The sequence below is a fragment of the Tenrec ecaudatus genome, chromosome 10, assembly GCF_050624435.1.
Source record: "Tenrec ecaudatus isolate mTenEca1 chromosome 10, mTenEca1.hap1, whole genome shotgun sequence".
In the NCBI taxonomy this organism is placed as follows: domain Eukaryota; kingdom Metazoa; phylum Chordata; class Mammalia; order Afrosoricida; family Tenrecidae; genus Tenrec; species Tenrec ecaudatus.
This window is the reverse complement of record NC_134539.1, coordinates 123,118,636-123,126,222: the sequence shown is the minus strand read 5'-3', so window position 1 is coordinate 123,126,222 and position 7,587 is coordinate 123,118,636. Positions and strand designations below refer to the sequence as shown.

The window sequence follows — 7,587 nt, the reverse complement described above, 5'->3', positions numbered from 1 at the left end:
CGGGTGCCTCGGAGGGGACCAGTCCACGCTCGCTCCACTCCCCGCACCCTAGCCGGGCCAAGCCCAGCCGAGCCCAGCCGAGCCGAGGGGTAGGGGGTGGGCGGTAGGGGAAGCAGGGGCGGAGTTCCGTCCTCCGCTGATTGGCTCGCCGGAGATGGGCTGCGGCCGTGCCTGGCCAACCCGCGGCGTGTTGCTAGGTGCCGAGCGGAGGGGATAGGCGCGGGGGCGCGTCTGTCACGGTGCAGCCCCCGGCCCAGACCCGGAGGGATGCGGAGCGGCGGCGGCGGCGGCGACTGTGGCTTTAAGAGCGCGCCCGGAGCGCGGGTTCCAGGCGGGCGGTCCTTCGTCGCCGCGCACCCCCGCGGAGCCGAGCCCAGCGCTGGCGGGACGCAGCAGCCTGCAGCCGGGTGAGCGGGCGGGCGCGCGGCGCGCGGGGGCGTGGGGCTCGCTGACAGCACGGGTGCGGGGCCGCTGGCCGCGCGCGGGCTTCCCCGCCCGGCTCCCGCGGAGCGCGCGCCACCCCCCCCCCCCGCGCCCCGCGCCCTGCGCCCTGCGCGGCGGGTCCCGCCGGGGGTCCCGGTGGGGGGGGGCGGGGAGCGGCCGCCGCGCCACGTGATCGGTTTGTTTACAAACACTGCCGGGCGCCCGGCTCCCCGCGGAGCGGCGCGGACTACGCTGGCCCGGGGTCGCCTTCGGGGACCCGGGAGAGGGACCGGGCAAGGCTGCCGCGCGCGGCTGGGCGGGGGTCGGCGGCGGACCAGGGCGCAGCTTCCTAGTGCACGTCCCCCCCGCGGGGGCCTGGGGACGCCCTCCTGGGACCTCGACGGGGAATCCTGGTGGACCGGAGCCTCCTGAGAGTGCAGTCGCGGAGATCGTGCCCGGCGCCTCCCCGGTGCCCTTGCCCGGGGGGTGGGCACGAGTTGCCCTGCTCGTCTGGATGAAGCCCTCCTGAGAGCCCCTCCCGGACACCGGCGCTCTTTCCTCCAAATTTCCCTTCTGTGGCCGCTGACCACCTCTGGAGGTCCTGCCTCTTAGCGGGGCAGGCGGGGGAAGGGGGTGGGGAGACTGGAATATGTTCACTTGGACCTCTGGCCCAGGGTCCTACCACCTCTGTCTTCATCCTTTTAGCCGCTGGAGTTAAAAAGCCAAGTGAGCGCCTTCTCCAGTGTTCTCTGTTCCGAGTGCAGCCGACCCACCCAACAGCCCGCCGCGGCTGGTCAGCACGAGGACGGCTCCTGAGCGTTGGCTGGGCTTCGGTTTCCTGGTCTCCTTGTTGGCTCGCTCTCCTTGCTTTCTGGGAGCCTTGTGCCCTTCCCGCGAGGCTTTTCCTCTCGCAAGGCTGAGGCTAACCAGACATCCCACCCCCACCTTCTAGTCCTATAGGGTGTGCAGCCCAGCCCCAGGGCTGCGAGCCTCCTACCCCACAGGTGATCCGAGGTGCAAAGCCAGGAGTGGGGGTGGAGAAGTAAAGGGGCTTGCCCCAGGTAGTGCCTACTTGGCTCTGGGTGGGGCTTGATTTCAAGGCTGGAGTTACAGAGCCGGTGGTCCGAGGCTTGGATCACCCATCCCTTTCACCTGGTCCCTGCCACCAGGCCCCATCATCTGTGCGTTCTCTCCCCTCCTTTCCTTCGCCCTTGTGCTGAGCCTTGTATCTGAAAAGGAGCAGTTTCATGCTTACCAGCGATCTGAGTGGCTGCAAGTGCTTTGCTGGGGGAGCAGGACCAGCTTTAGGGGAGCTGTGCAAACATCCCTTTGGCACCATCCTCTATTCACCCTCACCCCCACCCCCAGTCCCGAGGAGAAGGAAGTGGGGTCCACACTTTGCCTTATCAGTTTAGGAGTTGCTAACAGTATTTCCTGAATGGTCTTGTTATCTCTGTACTTGAACTAAAATCAAGAAGTTTGAGGTTAGGGCTGGAGAGTGGAAAATAAACAGCATGTATTTTCCTTCTTGCCTTCAAGAGAGTGATTTTTCAACTTTCTTTGGGATCCGTAGTGAGAGAGCCTAGTTTGACACCCCTGCGCACAGGTACCAGCTGAAGCCGCCACTCCCCCGAAGCTGCCACTCACTGCTGTGGTAGGCTCTGAAATGTAACCACCACAATCTCCAGCGGGCCCTCCCCCCTTAGGTTGATTTCCTGGCCCAAGAGATCATGCCACTCAGTTTGAGAAACAGTTCTCCAGGGCAGAGGTCCTTAAGCTTAGTACTGTTTAAAAATGGCTGATCCAGAGATGTTGTGCCCAGTGGGACACAAGAAATCTGCATTTTTAAGAGTGGGCCAAGGGATTGTGGGGCTGATGCTTGATAAGAAACCCTGCCCCTGCAGGAATTGGGAGCCAAGAACAATGAAGAGCATTAACTGGGATATGACATGCAAAAGCTTGGGTCTGGGGTGAGACCCACAGTGTGGCAGCTGCCAGTCCTGCCAGTCAAGGCTGGGAGACAGCCGCCCTACATCACACACCTCATTGGAGGACTGCTGTTAGGATACTACTGCATCTAGGTGCGTGGGGGTGGTGGTGGGGGGCAGGCGAATTGCTGATGAATTCAAAGACAGAAGGGAATTTTCACCCGTTTTAATGATTTGAAAAGCTTCGAGCCAGTGGGCATAGTTATGCCTGGGGTGTTACCAACTGGACCGTCTGAGAAAGGGTTAACCTTGCTTCTTTTCATACCTGGGTATTTGGGAGTGCAGCCTGGGGGAAGGGCAGCCGGGTGTCTTTGTTTTGAGCACAGGAAGCCCGGTGTTCTATGGTCTAGAAGTAGAAGCACAAGTTCCCACACCTCCTTGCCTACCCAGGCCTGCTTTTTCTTCTGTCACCACCCTGCACGTGTATCTTGGTCGTTCTCCGGTGTTTGAGGCTGCTTCCTCTTCCCTTCTGACCCAAACACGCGCACCTGATGCAGCCATGCTTTGTGTTTTTCCCTCGGGGAACTGTGTCCAAACATGTTGGTAGAAGACATTTCACTGAGTTGATCAAAGCTGCAATTTAGCTTCAGAACGGACTCTTTAAGTTATCCACATTCAGGTGCAACTGCCTCGCTTCTTGCCAGAAGCGTGTCTTTATGAGGGAACCTTAACTGTAGATAGGGGTGTTTAAATGAACACCCATAATGCTCAGTGTGGCCAAGCAGCCCACATCCTGAACGTTTAGTTCTGAGCACATGGACAAAGAAAAGAATGAGCGATTCGGGAGGAACAAGGTGAGGACAAGCTGAGAAAAGACTGAGGATGCCCAGGTGGGACACAAGTGGCAGGATATATGCCAATGGTAAATGCTTTAAGCTTTTCACTAGTGTTCCTCCGGCGCCACGGGGGTGTCCTGAAAGTTGTATTTTCATAGGCTGAAAGGGGAGAGGAAGTACCTATTTGGACGTTAGCCTCCGGTGATGGGAAGCTAGGACTCGGAATACCAAGTCCAGCAGCTGAAAGCATTTTGTTGTGTGCCATTGGTTCTCAGCAACGCTCTAGAACTCAGTAGAACTGCCCCACAGGGTTTCCCCTAGGGGGTCACCTGTAGAGGGGCAGGTCACCTGCTCTTCTCTTCCACAAAGCAGCTGGTGGGCTTGAACCTATGGCTTAGTAACTGAGCTTGTAAGCCTTGTCACCTGGGCGCCCCAGGCTCCATGTGGCAGGGCTGACAGTTCCTGGGTGCCTCAGCTGTCCTTCACAGAAGGTGATACGTAGTTTGGCCGGCTAACCCAAAGGTTGGTGCATCTCACTACTACCTGCTCCTCCTGAGAATACTGAGCCGGTCTGCTTTCATAAATATTTACATCCTGGGAGACCCTGTGGAGATTAGGGGGGGTCCTAGAGGGTGGTTCTCAGTCTGCTCACAGCCGAGGGTTTTAATCAGCCCCTAACAAAATTTTTCTCAGGTGCCACGGATGTAACCCTGAGGGTTGACCATAAACAACAACGTCGAGTCCATTGGACTCATAGTGACCCTGTAGGACAGGGTAGATAGGGTGCAACTGCCCCTGTGGGTTTCCGGGAGTCAGTAGACAGTCCCATCCTTCTCCTGCAGTGCAGCTGATAGTTTTGAACTGCTGACCTGGAGATTAGCAGCCCAACCCATAATCCACGATCCCATCAGGGCTCACAGAGGGGCCCCTTGAGCATAGGTGGACATAGAGAGTGGCTGTCAGTTCCACAGCCACAGGTTTGATGGTTTGGTTGATTGGCTTAGCTCCTACGGAAATTTCCCTGGATGCTGTAGATAAGACCCCTGAGGGCTTACACCATCTAAATCAGATCATGCTGCTTTCTAGTTAACAACCTTTCTGCTGCTTCCCTTTGCCCTTGAGCCACAATCCAATTTCTCCCTTAGCCATTGCCTGCACTCCCCCAAGGCCTCCCACCTCACCTGGTACCTGTCCCCTTCTTGCCTCCTTTATGCCAGCCACACTGCCCTTCCTGCCTTGCTAATCCACTCAGTTCCTCTTCCCGAATACCTCCCCCACCCTCCTTTCTGATGGTTTTTGCTTGGCTTCTCTCACTCACCAGGGTCTTCGCCCCTCCCCATCACTTATTAAGATTCCCCCGCCTGCGGCCCTGAACCTTTATCAGTTCTCCCAAAAGCCCTTGCTCTTCAAATCACTTAAAAGCCATCTCAAGACAGGCCTGTTTGCTAAAGGGCTGAGCGGTGGCAGAGTGGCAGGGACGTGCTCAGCTTCTAACGGAGAAAGGGAGTCAGTTGTTTGCTGGAGAGGAGTCCGCACGGCACTGTCAGGTAAGCGTTGGACTGGTAGTAGCAAGTCATCTCCGAAGGGCAAAGGCGAGCCTCTCTGCAGGTCCTACAGCTTTAGACGACTCTATGGGGCTGCTCTGAGTAGGAAGCGGCTCCATTGGTGGGTCCGTGGGTCCGTCGGTGCTGCGTTTAGTTTTGGTTTGCTCGAAGGAGCCCCGGTGAGGCGCAGTGGTGAATCGCTTGGTTGGTAATGCTATCAAGTCCAAGGAACTGTAAATCTTGGTGAGGGCAGACAGCGTGGTCTTTCTCCTGAGGAGTAGTTAGGGGGTTAGTTGGGGGGTTGGAACCGCTGCCGTGGGAATCTGATGGGGCAGCTCTACTCTGTCCTATAGTCATGGTTTGAAATTGACTGGAGAACAATACATGGGTTTTGGTTTTTTCGTGTTTTTGTTTGCTCAGTTGGAGGCCCAGTGAGTGAGTGGCTCGGTCTTGCTACCTGGTGACCGCAGGGCCTGTGTGGAGCCGTTGAGTGCACGAATGGTTGAATGAATGACTTGCAAGAGCCGAGGCCTACAGTCTACAGAGTGGGAAGCACTTTTCATTCCCCCCACATGGGCCCAAGGACAGGGGTCCTTTCGAATTATACTTTGTTCCAGGAGTTCTGCTTCCCATGGTGTTTGTCATCCCTTTGTTTCCTAGAGCCTTCAAATCTCTGAAAAAGTCCCAGCTTTCGGTTTTTTGGGTGCGGAGGTAGTGGTTTTCTTTTAGATTTTTTATAAATCATTCTATTGGGGCTCGTACAACTCTGATCACCATCCATCCATCCATTGTGTCGAGCACATTTGGACATTGGTTACCATCAGGTCGTGGTTTTCATGAACAGTTCTTGCTGCACGGGAAGCCGTATTCCAGGCCTCCCTGTTGGTTTTCTCTGATATTCAATCCATAATCTAATTTTCTTAGTATTAGCAGACACCGTAGGCAAAGCTAAGAGCCTGGACTTGGAGATCCAGTGAGTCAGTTCTGACTCATGGAATCCTCTCAGTAATGCAGGACAGAACTGCCCTGGGGTTTTTTTTGAGGGGATTCCTTACAGGAGTGCAAAGCCCCATCACAGAGGGGCTTCTGGTTTCGAACTGATGACCTTACAGATCTCCACCCAAACTCGTAACCACCAGGGCTCCTAAGAGTCCAAAAGACCAGTATAAATTAGCTCTGCGATGGTAGACAGTTTACTAAAATCCTCAAAGTCTTTGTTCCTTATTTGTCAAATGGGACTACTGTCCGTCCTATCACACAGGGTGATGGGAGGATTAAATGAGAGAATGCAGGGTAAACACTTGGCACAGAGCCTGGCATCTAAGTAAGATACACTCAGTGCTCCTTGTCAGCAACAAACACATTCATAAATGGCTTCTCCTTGCTGGCTGGCTGGCTGGGACAAGTGCCGGATCTACTGATTTTGAGTTGGTTAGAGATAGGCGGTGGTAGTGGTAATGATCAGATCTTAAATAAAGACCAAAAATATCACTTCACTCTATCAGAACTGGAATGGAATTTAAAGATCATCTAATTGAGAAGCTGACTGCTGCCCAGCTCTGAACAAATACCCGTTGGAAGAAATAATATTTACGGGAGGTTTTGAAAGGATGTGTTGTCTACCTACCCCCGCTAATCAATCCTGGTTTCGCCCATGGATTAAAGAGGCCTACTGAAGGCTGCTTGCTTGGGCTTTATTATCTCAGTCCCAGTCCTTCCCGGATGGTTTTCACCGAGATAAGCTTCCTTGTCCTGACCTTTGCTTCCATGGAGTGGAACGGTCAGAAATGGCTTTTTGTAGCTTGTTTCTTTGTTTCTTCTCTGGATTTATGTTGCTGATGACTTCAACCTCCCCTTTAAGAGATTCCAGGCTGAAGCTTCTTTCATAACCAAGTGTCAGGAAAAGCATTGCTTCTCACATGGAACGGGTATGCTTTTTTTCTTTGTGGACACTGGTGATTTATGACTGCTCATATTTCCCTTTTTGCACTGGCTGCCAGGAAGCACAGAGCCAAATTTGTGGCTTACTTTTAGTAACTGCCTAGGGCCTTGAGTGTAAATCTCTCCCCCTCCCCCCAGTATTTATTAGCCTTGTGATTTTTATTTTCATTAATTTCAAGTTAATGACCTCATTCATTGCCTCTTAGCAAGTTCGAGTATTAAGATCTAGTTTAGTGAAATGTTGGAGATACAAATGGAGGCCTTAGCATGCAAAGGGGCCTTGCTTAGTACATGACTAATTAGGCCAAAGAGCAGACTATATACCATACTCTTTCTCATGTTCATTTTAGAAAAAGGCCAACTCCTGGAGTCATCCCTAACATATCTCAATAGTGGGCAAAGAAGAGAGTCCTGCCAGTGTGGGGTGCCACATCGCAACCTGCATTTCCTTTTGTCTGGGTCAACAGACTTGTGCTAACTCCCTCCTGGGAAGGTCAGTCAAGTCAAGAAAGTCAGACCTTCCCCACAGTCCTGAGAGTGCAGTTGGTTAGGGCAGACAGCCGGTGGTGCCTGCGGTGCCCCTGCCCTGTTTCTTGGCAGGAAAGGCAGGCCTGACTCCATATAGCAAACCGGTGCTGCCAAGTCGCAGCCAAGCTCTTGGAGATGTGTTCACTGTATGGAACATCGGTTCCGACCCCGTGTAGAACAGAAGGCAGCACTGCCTGGGCCTGTGCTGTCTCCAAAATTGGTCTTAGGTCTGAACCCATGCACACAGCCACTTGTCTTTCTCTTTTTCACTGCCCTACTTTTCTCTTTCACACTGTCAAGCTGATATCTTTCTCCGGGGACTGGTCTGTCCCCCTAACACGTCCAAAGTAAGTAAGACAAAGTCCTGGCCTCTAAAAGAGCTTTCTG

The 7,587-nt window shown here is 54.0% G+C and overlaps 1 protein-coding gene across 1 annotated transcript in view; it reads left to right on the top strand.

The window, feature by feature from the left end:
• Positions 1-233: 233 nt before the first annotated feature.
• Positions 234-7,587, top strand: part of YPEL2 (yippee like 2) — a 60,489-nt gene continuing 53,135 nt past the window's right edge. The window contains exon 1 of the mRNA XM_075561510.1: positions 234-407. The gene's annotated coding sequence lies outside the window, so the exon portion shown is untranslated. The remainder of the gene's footprint in view (positions 408-7,587) is intronic.